This window comes from Papaver somniferum, chromosome 5, assembly GCF_003573695.1.
Source record: "Papaver somniferum cultivar HN1 chromosome 5, ASM357369v1, whole genome shotgun sequence".
In the NCBI taxonomy this organism is placed as follows: Eukaryota; Viridiplantae; Streptophyta; class Magnoliopsida; order Ranunculales; family Papaveraceae; genus Papaver; species Papaver somniferum.
In genome coordinates, this window is record NC_039362.1 from 82,639,151 (window position 1) to 82,652,359 (window position 13,209).

The following is a 13,209-nucleotide window of genomic DNA, read 5'->3' on the forward strand; positions in this document are numbered from 1 at the left end:
GACTGTTTGATCTCAACGGTTCCGATTTTCCGGACGTTTGAAATATCAACAACTATATTTTCAGGCAACCCTATAAATAGAGAACTACTTCTCATTCATCCCCCACACCAAAATCAATTGATTCTCTTCTTCATTGAATTTCTTCTTCTTCTTCACTTATTTTGTTCATACAAAATTATGGCACACTTTAGTACAAAAGAAGATGAGGCATTAATTTTAGGTTGGATTATAACAAACAACAATCCGATTAGAGGAAAAGATACAAAAAAAAGGTTCACAATTTTGGGCGAATATTATGGAAGAGTTCATTAAAAGATTTCCTAGTGGCGGAGCAGCGACGGAACCAGGAATTGAAACTTGGGTGGGCTAAGAAAAAAATTCGCCAACTGTCAATTTCATGCAAATTATAGATAAATACATGACTGGAGTGCAACATGATGCTTTTTTCTTGAATCAAGATGCACTGAATCAAATGTGAACTATTTCAAACAACAAGCGCCATATGAATTAGTCTCCTAGAGAGTTTTGCGGAAAAAGAATAAAAAATTAGTCCACCTGTTAGTCCCCTTTGACAACATTTCCTCACATGGATGCAAAGGGTTTGCTCTTTGGAGTTCAGCCCGCATCTGCTGAACTTTTCTTTTTATCTGGTGGATCCGATCACAGTCTGTTTTCCCAATCTACATTCTAGAATTGGAGTTATGGTCATTTTTCAAGGCCACTTCTTACCGGAACAGATGAAAATTCCGAAACAGTGGGCCGCAAAGAAGACAAGGAAAGATTTGCTCTTAATGGCATAGCTGCAAATACAGATCTTTGCATTCTTTTTCCTGGCGTTTTTAGGGGCCACTCAAAAGGATTTAGGGGCCAACAATAAAACAAAAAAGGTCACCCAAAGGGAAAATGTAGCCAGCCCTTATCTCGCGTAATTCGTAATGGCGAAATTACCCTTATATATTCGGAGGATATGATAACATTGTTACCCTCCGAATGCAATCGGAGGCCAAAATATTTGCCAGACGTCCGATTATACGAGGTGCAGCATTTCTTGGTTCGTGTTTTGGATTCAGCGTTAATCGGGAGTTAAATATATTACAAAACCTACCGATTATAAGTTGCCGCAAATTCAAATTTTGAAAGCTACCATAATCGGTAGATATGCTAAATCCAATACCTACCGATTATTGGTTTCTCCACATTCAACTTTCGTCAAATTAGCCGTTGGAGTTTTTGGGGAAAACAAAAAGAGTCGTTGGACCCTAAACCTATATAAAGAAACTCATATCTATCACCCCAATTGCACCAAACTCTTTCCTCTCTTCAGTTTTAATTTTCATAACAAAAAACATGGATATTCCTTTTGCCGAAGAAGAAGATTGTGCTATTTATAGAGCGTGGGTTGTGGTAACTACTCATGATCGTGTTCACAAGCTCCACAAATCGGAATCCGAAGAGCAGATATGGAACCATATCTTATTGGTATTTGAGGCCTTAGATGGTAATCGAATTCGAAGATCATCCAATGACATTAAGATGAGAAAGAATGCGCTAGATAAGGAGATTCACAAACTTGAAGATGAGGAACGGTTTGTTAGGAACGCTTTTCCTTGGTGGACGTATGAAAAACGAGTAAGTATCTCTGTAACTCCAATTCACATTAACAAAAGTTAGTACTAACTTGTTACTCATTCGTAATTTCAGAGAAATCTTGCGGATCGCCGGTATGTGGACCTCTACAGGAAACGATTTGAACATGAAGGATGCTACAAAATCAAGAGGGACAATTTCTATGGTCACTGGAAGTTATGATCTGTTTTAATACTTTTATGGTCAATTAGGAGTATGGATTTAGGTGCTTTTGACGAAATTGTAAGGTTAAGGCCGTTTGAACTTTATGTAATGGATGTAATCGGAGTATTATTAATATAAAAACTAGCCGATTATACGAAATCGGTAGATTATTTTGTTAAACAACCTACCGATTGTAATATTCGGTTATTTTATGAGTCAACTTTCTTTCCGATTATGGTGTTGTTTGGTTCCAGGAAACAGTTTTTTTTGAACTTGTAATATTCGGAGGATAATGTTTTTGTAAAGTTCCGAATGTACGATGGCCCAAAAATCAGAATTTGGAAAAACTTATACTTTTCAAATTTTGTCTTTGAAATAATCGGACGTTAAATTAGTTACCAAAACTTCCGAATATGGGATGTCTAACCTTCAATATTGGCCCTTGGAACCACCTGGAGCCATGGCGTAGTTTTTTTTGAACTTGTAATATTCGGAGGATAGGTTTTTTATAAAGTTCCGAATGTACGATGGCCCAAAAATCAGAATTTGGAAAAACTTATACTTTTCAAATTTTGTCTTTGAAATAATCGGAAGTTAAATTAGTTACCAAAACATCCGAATTTGGGCTGTCTAACCTTCAATATGGGCCCTTGGAACCACCTGGAGCCATGGCGTGGTTTGTTTTGAACTTGTGATATTCGGAGGATAGGTTTTTTTATAAAGTTCCGAATGTACGATGGCCCAAAAATCAGAATTTGGAAAAACTTATACTTTTCAAATTTTGTCTTTGAAATAATCGGACGTTAAATTAGTTACCAAAACTTCCGAATATGGGATGTCTAACCTTCAATATTGGCCCTTGGAACCACCTGGAGCCATGGCGTGGTTTGTTTTTAACTTGTGATATTCGGAGGATAGGTTTTTTATAAAGTTCCGAATGTACGATGGCCCAAAAATCAGAATTTGGAAAAACTTATACTTTTCAAATTTTGTCTTTGAAATAATCGGACGTTAAATTAGTTACCAAAACTTCAGAATATGGGATGTCTAACCTTCAATATGGGCCCTTGGAACCACCTGGAGCCATGGCGTGGTTTGTTTTGAACTTGTGATATTCGGAGGATAGGTTTTTTATAAAGTTCCGAATGTACGATGGCCCAAAAATCAGAATTTGGAAAAACTTATACTTTTCAAATTTTGTCTTTGAAATAATCGGACGTTAAATTAGTTACCAAAACTTCCGAATATGGGATGTCTAACCTTCAATATTGGCCCTTGGAACCACCTGGAGTCGTGGCGTGGTTTGTTTTGAATTTGTGATATTCGGAGGATAGGTTTTTTATAAAGTTCCGAATGTACGATGGCCCAAAAATCAGAATTTGGAAAAACTTATACTTTTCAAATTTTGTCTTTGAAATAATCGGACGTTAAATTAGTTACCAAAACTTCCGAATATGGGATGTCTAACCTTCAATATGGGCCCTTGGAACCACCTGGAGCCATGGCGTGGTTTGTTTTGAACTTGTGATATTCGGAGGATAGCTTTTTTATATATGTTCCGAATGTACGATGGCCCAAAAATCAGAATTTGGAAAAACTTATACTTTTCAAATTTTGTCTTTGAAATAATCGGAAGTTAAATTAGTTACCAAAACTTCCGAATATGGGATGTCTAACCTTCAATATGGGCCCTTGGAACCACCTGGAGCCATGGCGTGGTTTTTTTTGAACTTGTGATATTCGGAGGATAGGTTTTTTATAAAGTTCCGAATGTACGATGGCCCAAAAATCAGAATTTGGAAAAACTTATACTTTTCAAATTTTGTCTTTGAAATAATCGGACGTTAAATTAGTTACCAAAACTTCCGAATATGGGATGTCTAACCTTCAATATTGGCCCTTGGAACCACCTGGAGCCATGGCGTGGTTTGTTTTGAACTTGTGATATTCGGAGGATAGGTTTTTTATAAAGTTTCGAATATACGATGGCCCAAAAATCAGAATTTGGAAAAACTTATACTTTTCAAATTTTGTCTTTGAAATAATCGGACGTTAAATTAGTTACCAAAACTTCCGAATATGGGATGTCTAACCTTCAATATTGGCCCTTGGAACCACCTGGAGCCATGGCGTGGTTTGTTTTGAACTTGTGATATTCAGAGGATAGGTTTTTTATAAAGTTCCGAATGTACGATGGCCCAAAAATCAGAATTTGGAAAAACTTATACTTTTCAAATTTTTGTCTTTAAAATAATCGGAAGTTAAATTAGTTACCAAAACTTCCGAATTTGGGATGTCTAACCTTCAATATGGGCCCTTGGAACCACCTGGAGCCATGGCGTGGTTTGTTTTGAACTTGTGATATTCGGAGGATAGGTTTTTTATAAAGTTCCGAATGTACGATGGCCCAAAAATCAGAATTTGGAAAAACTTATACTTTTCAAATTTTGTCTTTGAAATAATCGGACGTTAAATTAGTTACCAAAACTTCCGAATATGGGATGTCTAACCTTCAATATTGGCCCTTGGAACCACCTGGAGCCATGGCGTGGTTTGTTTTGAACTTGTGATATTCGAAGGATAGGTTTTTTATAAAGTTCCGAATGTACGATGGCCCAAAAATGAGAATTTGGAAAAACTTATACTTTTCAAATTTTGTCTTTGAAATAATCGGAAGTTAAATTAGTTACCAAAACTTCCGAATTTGGGCTGTCTAACCTTCAATATGGGCCCTTGGAACCACCTGGAGCCATGGCGTGGTTTGTTTTGAACTTGTGATATTCGGAGGATAGGTTTTTTATAAAGTTCCGAATGTACGATGGCCCAAAAATCAGAATTTGGAAAAACTTATACTTTTCAAATTTTGTCTTTGAAATAATCGGAAGTTAAATTAGTTACCAAAACTTCTGAATTTGGGTTGTCTAACCTTCAATATGGGCCATTGGAACCACCTGGAGCCATGGCGTGGTTTGTTTTGAACTTGTGATATTCGGAGGATAGGTTTTTTATAAAGTTCCGAATGTACGATGGCCCAAAAATCAGAATTTGGAAAAACTTATACTTTTCAAATTTTGTCTTTGAAATAATCGGACGTTAAATTAGTTACCAAAACTTCCGAATATGGGATGTCTAACCTTCAATATTGGCCCTTGGAACCACCTGGAGCCATGGCGTGGTTTGTTTTGAACTTGTGATATTCGGAGGATAGGTTTTTTATAAAGTTCCGAATGTACGATGGCCCAAAAATCAGAATTTGGAAAAACTTATACTTTTCAAATTTTGTCTTTGAAATAATCGGAAGTTAAATTAGTTACCAAAACTTCCGAATATACCACACAAATCATTGTCATTTGAACTTGTCTAACTTAGTTACCCAAACAAATTTCCGAATGTACAACAAAAATCATTGTCATTTATCTGCTCTTCTTTACTTTACGACTGTGACTACCTCCCAGTCCTGCACGACCACGGGTTTGAGCACCTTCAGTTTGAGCAGCTTCAGTTGGAGCAGCTTCAGCACTCGATGAAGCTCGAGTTCTTTTACCCGTCTTTGATACTGCCACCTTGGGCTGATGCCTCTTCGTGACTTTCTCCCCAAACTGGGCAGCATAATCTTCGTTATCCATATTATCAACTAGATCTCTAGCCTCTTTGATCTTCTCAGCTGGCATGGGATCTCCGCTCTTCAAGCATGCAGTTAACATTTTGGAAACACGCTTGAACCTATTCACCTGTTTTTTATACGTAATGACATAACATCAAACTGTAATTACCTAAGATTTATAGGAATAATATAAAATGAACAAAAATATAAGAACACGCACCAGTCTATCATAACCAGCTGGTTTGTCTTTGATGATACAATTATAACTTGAACCCACCGCAGTAGTGTTGGATTTGATTTCACGGATAACCAAAGGATGTGATACCTTGTTATACCAACTCATATAGTCTGGAGAATTTTCATCACCTCGGATGGTTCGTCTACCAGTGTCGATAATGAAGTCAGTCCTCTTATCCCAGTTATCAAGAACAGTAGGTGGGCCTGTGTGAACAATCGTGAGATTGTCACCACTAGAAGAACACAACTCCAACTCCAATTTGTAGTAATCCCCCATTTTCTCCAGAGGTTGATGTTGTATATACCCGTGTTCTCGCATCACCCTAGAGGGGTTATACATCACATATCCTGTGGGGTGCCACAATGGTCCAAAATAAAGGGACAAGTCCGACCGAACATTTATATGCACACTGACTCGATCTTCCTTGTATGGATCAAAGCATACGTCTGAGGCCTTCAATTGGTCCAAAATCTCCCTCATGCGAATCAACTGCTGCTCCTTTGTCCTAGAACGGTTGTCTTCAAATATATACTTTGTTCCTCTAGGAGTACCTTTGCACCACCCCGGGTTCTCTCCGGCCAACTTCAGGATAGGGAAGTGGTCATAGATCCATGCCTATATACATAAGAAACCAAGTTTTAGTAAATAGATTGTGTATATTCGGTAGTAATTTCCAAACATTAGTTCCGACTATATATAATCGGAAATAAAACTGAGTACCTATCCACCGAATAACCAACATTCGGAAAAAGAGATGGATCATTTCCTACCGAATATGCGTCATTTGGAGTTCAGTAACCTATATTTTTTCTGGCCTGTATATTCGGTTCTAATATCAAAAGAATATTTCCGATTGTATATAATCGGGAAAACAATTAAGTACCTAGCCACCGAATAACCAACATTCAGAAAATAAGATGGATCAATTCCTACCGAATATGCGTCATTTGGAGTTCAGTAACCTATAGCTTTTCTGGCCTGTATATTCGGTTCTAATATCAAAAGAATATTTCCGATTGTATATAATCGGAAAACAAAGTAAGTACTTAACCACCGAATAACCAACATTCGGGAAAAGAGATGGATAATTTCCTACCGAATATGCGTCATTTGGAGTTATGGATATGCATCATATGTATTGTCTACTGAATAGCTATAGAGTGAGTTATAGAGTAAGCCTTTCTCAACTCTTCCATCAAGAATGCTAGGCATGCCGTGCCCCAAGAATAGTCACCGACTTCATGGAGAGGATCCAAAAGTTGTATAAGGTTGGCGTCGATCCGGTTGCCAGAAGTATTGGGGAATATGACACATCCCAATACACAAAGGAGATATGCGGTGGCAGCGTGGTTCACTTGCTCATCAGTTAACGTTCCATTATTTTCCTTCTCCAAGGTGCCTCGAAACATATTCATCAAAGCTGTAATGTTGATCTGTCTTGTTCTGTAACTTGCATGCCTCCTAAACTCTGCTGTTGTTGTCTCTTCATCCCAACCTAAGCACTTGTTAGTTAGAGAATAAAGTTGTGCCCAACTTAACTGCTTTGTGTAGTTAAACTTCACAGTTGTGCCTTGGTCGGGAAGGTTAAGAATCTGCACAACATCATCCGGGGTGATCGTCATCTCCCCAAACGGCATATGGAAAGTATCGGTCTCAGGATACATTCTCTCCACGAACGCCGATATGGCCACACGATCATGTTCCAACAATGAATTCTCGGCGGCATTAGCTAACCCCGAGTTGGCAACAATTGTCTTGAACCTTTCACATTCACCGGATAAAGGCCACGCAAGCATTTTTGTTGGTGCGGCGGTAGGTTTGAGTAGACGGACCGCATCTTGATGATCATATTAAAGTACATAAAAAAATCCTTAATACAAGTATTACGATATAACACATAGACAATACATTAATAAAAAATAGTAATTTTATTACCTCGGTTTCATATATTTCTCTGGCCCATGAGTCTTTGTATCCAAATAGCAATTTTCCTCCATCCGCTGGTAGTCCAAGGATTGTGCCTGCTGGAATACCCTTCTTCTTCAAGTGCTGAGGGACAAGATGTGATGCTTTCTTAGCAATATCCTTCCTTACAACATCTTTTCCTTTTTTGGCTTTTTGGGTACCACTTGGTTGTCCTTCTTCTTCTACTCTTGCCACTGGATCAACTGGTTCAACACTTGGTCCTGCACTTTGTTGAGCGGCTTGTTCAACACTTGGTCGCACCCCTTGTTCACTGCCTTGTTGTTCAACAGTTGGTTGCACTCCTTGTTGACTGCTTTGTTCTTGTTCGCTTTGTTGAGCACCTGAATTATCTTTGGCACTCCTTTCCCTCCTAGCACTAGCTGTCACTTTCTTCCTCCCTTCTCGACTTTGTCTAAACAACAAAGAAATGAACAATATTTACAAACTATACAATCGGAAGACAAAGTATGGAAATATAACCCGAGTGTACACATTCGGACGTAAGAAGACACATATTGTTCCCGAATACAAAACAATCGGAAGCTAACTAAACATATTTGCAACCGAATATACATCAATTGGAGTTCAGAAGCTGTAAATTTTTCATCCTACACAATGGGAAGAAAAAGTGCACCTCTATAACCCGAATGTACAAATTCGGAAGTAAGAAGACACATATTTTTTTCGAATGAAAAACAATCGGAATATAACTAAACACGTTTACAACCGAATATTCATCAACTGGAGTTCAGAAACTCTAAAATTTTATCCTACACAATCGGAGGTATAAAACATTATATTGTCTTCCGAATAATTACTGGCCCCAAAATGGGATTTTTCCTATATAATAAATTTTGAGATTTTTTCAATATATACATTCGGTAGTGAGTGTTCTTCCGAATACTTTGTGTCTACTTAAATATATTCGGTAGCCAAAAAATTCATTAAACTACCGATTATTAGCAGTTTGTATCTAGGAAGACATGGCCACCAATATTCGGCAGATAATAATCAAATCTTTCTCCCGAATACTGTCGATGTTCTTGAAAAATGAAGAACACGACTACATTCGGAAGTAAATGAGCATGCATATCGTCCGAATCTGGATAAATAACCGAAAACCCTAGAATTTTTTTTTCTCGATTCGACGAATTAAAGCGAAATAAACCCCAAAAATGATAGATTCTTACCTAATTGGGGCCATTTGAAGTTGACGAAGTGTTTGAGTCTCGGAATCGCCACCACCGACTACATTGCCGGGTACTTGTTTTTCGCGTTCTTCGCGTTCTTCTTCATTTGCAGCAAGAATTTCTTTATTTCTTGCTAAAATTCCAATGTTTGGATCGATACCCCGAGCAACATTTTTGGTTCTAGGTCTGTGGGTTTCATTTCTCTTATCCATTGTTTTATAATCGAATCGACGATGTTTTGATTTTACGATTCGCGGCGATGTTTCGGTTGAACGAGGAAATTTTTTTTTTCCTCCACAATCGGAAGATAATATGAAACTGGAAGAAGAAGAGTTGAAATGAGTAGAATTGTTTTTGATTTGGTTTTTATACAGTTTTACCAGAAGGGCATTTATGTAACTTCAATATCATATAGGGTACCCCTTAACTAGAGTCTTTGGATGGGTATAAATTGATGACCTCTAAATCCTTTGGGATGGCCCCTAAAAACGCAAGGTTCTTTTTAATTTCTGTAGTGCCAAAACAAAAAATGTAATATCAACAGGCACCGTCAGTCATTGCTTTGGTCACAGTTGTACCAAATCCAAAACCTCTGTTTCTGGGGCCTTTGTATACTTTACTTCAAGGCTCTAGCTCTTTCTTTACTGTTGTCAGTGATCCATCCTTTCAGTTTGTATGATGCAAAAAGCAGCAACAATAATCAAAATGGAAGGAAGACTAATTTAAGACTAGTGTACGCAATCATGTGTCCGTTGAAACACGTCCTCACTTTACTCTAATGCATCAAACGTAAACTATAATATATGCTCGGTTTATATCGAAAGATCACTAGGCCGTTAGATCTTATACAGTTGGCTTTTCTTTTAGAACGATTTTTTAGGGATCGTGATTTTTTTGAGGGGACCACGATTTTATTAGGCCACCTTCCCTATAGTTATAAGGGGTGTCCTAAAGCATTGAAATGACTAACCTATCCTTAACCTAATTTAATTTAAAACCAACCCAATAACCACCTATATATATATATATATATATATATATATATAACCACCACCTTCTCCCACCATCACCTCCCACCATCGCCGATTACCATCACCACCACCTCCGATTATCACCACCACCAACCACCGATTACCACCACCACCGCCCACCACTGCCGATTACCACCACCGTCACCTCCGATTATCACCACCACCAACCACCGATTACCACCACCACCTCCAACCACTACCACCACTATATATATATATAGCTTAATTTAAAACATTAACAAAGATATTCTCACAAACCCATTACTTGTCATTCGTTTTGGTTGAATAAATGAGAAGTAATCATCAAAATGAGTTGAAAATGGAAGTTGCAGAGAGGTTTAATGGAGGGTCTTTTTTTTTCAGAGAAAAGTTCGGTTATCACGAATTAATTTTTTTCTTAACCGAACTCAGAGTTCGGTTGATTCGCAAAAGAATACGTTTAACCGAACTCCTTGTATTAGAACAACACAAGTCCATAAGTTCGGTTCCTTCGCAAAATAAGGATATCACCGAACTTTAGTTTACGAAAATAATGAGAAGTCCACAAGTTCGGTTCGCTCGCAAAAATGTTAAGTTTTCTTTGTAACCGAACTCTACCTTTGAAACTTCGTAATCGAACTCTACCTAATTCGCCAAGAAATAAATTTCGTAGTAACCGAACGTTTGCCTAATTGCATATATGCATATATAAGCCCAGTTCGGTCGATTCGCAAAATATGTTGAAGTTTGCGAACCAACCGAACTTCTAACACTAGGTTACTTTTAACCTGCAGTTCGGTTGGGAACTTGGTTGTGTTGAAGTTTGCGAACTAACCGAACACACAAGATGTACCCAAATAAATTGTTAAGTTCAAAGTTCGGTTACCTATCATTTTATCCTAGGTAACCGAACATTACACTGTACGACCAAAACCTCCATTGACGAGCGAGTTCGGTAACCTGCGTGTTTGGAAAACGTAACCGAACTACACTTTCAGGTGTGTTCGGTTACATGTTCTTGACATATGGTAACCGAAATGGCCCAAATCTACATAAAAAATTTCATTTTTTTTTGAAAGTTTGGAGCAATTCAACCAACATTATCTAAGTTTCAACCATACTTGGGTACCCAAATACCATTCCTCCGGTTGTGGTTGGTAAAATCCATCGTTTTTCATGTTTTCCTTCTTCATCTTCTCTAACTTTACTCTCTCAATAATTCTACTTCTTTAAAAAAAAAACCATCTGATTTTTTAATCTCACTAATTATCTTTAACTTAATCATCTCACTAACTATTTTTTTGGGGGACCATGATTTTATTTTGGGTAAAGACATTAGAAGTAAATCTAGGTCACCCCTTATCTAGATATTTATATTAATACCTAAATTACCTTCATGATTAATTTTGGGTGATGATTAGGTAGTGTTAATAATAGTTACTCTCTCAATAATTCTACTTCTTTAAAAAAAAAACATCTGATTTTTTAATCTCACTAATTATCTTTAACTTAATCATCTCACTAACTATTATTAACACTAACTAATCATCACCCAAATTAATCATGAGGGTAATTTAGGTATTAATATAAATATCTAGATAAGGGGTGATCTAGATTTACTTCTAATGTCTTTACCCAAAATAAAATCATGGTCCCCCAAAAAAATCATGGTCCCAAAAAATCGTTCTTCTTTTAGCAATTAATGGGCTACCCAAAATTATCACCTGGGCTATTTGTTTTTTCTTAACAATCATAACGGCCAAACTAAGCTTTTATAGGATTCAGGGGGGCTACAGCCTGGGTAAGCCACCCCCTGCTACCGTCCCTGTGGTGGAGAGAGGGGCAAAAATTCATTGCAATCAAGGTGTAACACGTTGAGATCCGAAGTGAGAAGATATGTTTCACACGTTAGACCCTACTTCCGAAACAGAACTACAGGATTGACAGTCCAAGATTATGTAAGTACCTAAAAAAAATTGATGTTTTCCCCCCATTTTGGTCTCTTTCTTTCTATAAATTTTTTCTTTCTTTCTTTCTTTCTCTGGTACTATCATGGAAAACAAAATTATGAAGCAGAAGTTAAGAGACCTTGGAAACATGAACCGGTTTTCAAGCTCCTGAAGACCTATCAACCAGACTAAAATTCAGAGGTGAATGATGATGATGGACCAACTCAACACACTCAACCTACTCAAGACAATGAAGTTGATACTTCCTCTCCAGTAACTACGGATGAAGATTTGGAGGATATGGAAATGTTTGGTAGCTCATCATCTACTCAATTCTGAAACCTCAGACATATCTCGTAGAAGATGTTATTTCGAAAAAACAGGTGATGTTAGAGATGTGGGGAGAGACAATTAATTCAAAGAATGGCTTGTGAGGCTAAAGCATCGCAAAGAGCAGATGACAAAATGGATAAGCTCATCGAACTTCTTGAAAAATCGCAAGCACAAAGGGTTGCCAAGTATGAAAGAGAGGAAGAGTACCTTAAGAAGCACATGGAAAACTCTACAATCTTGGCACAAACACAACAAAGAGAAGCTGACTTGAAGATCCGGCGCCAAAACATGAATGGAGTAGAGGATTAGGAGAAACGCCTCTATAAACTATGGAAGAACGAGATATTGGTCCGAAATGGATTACCACCTATCCCCTAAATTAAGTTATTTAGAAGTTTATTTTTAAGTTTTAATTAGAAGTTAATTTAGAAGTAGACTTTTAATTTCAATTCACTTTTTTAATTTTTAGAAGTAGAATTTCAATTTCAATGTACTTTTTTAATTTCTTCAAAAAACAGTGTAACCTTATTTTGCAATGTAATGAAAGAATTCCTTAGTTTCGTAAATTTTCAAATTTTGAAACAAACAACTGTTGGAACAAATTGTCAAACATTTTACAATTCAAAATTTGAAAACATAGTTGTTGGTGGTGTAAACTAGGTGTAGGAAAAAAAGAGAACATTTCAAAATTTGAAATTTGAAAAAAAAAATAGTCGTTGGTGGCGTAGGGAAAAATAGGTCAAGCGATGTTTAGTTCAGCGCCGTAGGGCAGCGTGAACTGAATAACACAAACTGTTGGCGTTGAATGGTTCAACGCAGATATCCTGGAATATTCTTCCAGCACTGAACCATTCAGAGAAAAGGTCCTTTTAGAAGCGATGAATGTTATTTCACTGCTAGTTCAACTGCGAGCAAATGCTAGGAAAGATAACTAGTTTTAACAAATAGACAACACTTTTTTTGAACACTTTTTGGCTAATCTAGCCCATAGGAATTAGTCTTAGGCTTATTAAGCAATATTGTCACTAATAACATATTAAGTTAGATATTTCTTCCAGGAAAAATATTATTTTGCAGGCACGATCTAACATTATACCTCATTGGTATCCACCGCCAAGGGGTCACTTTA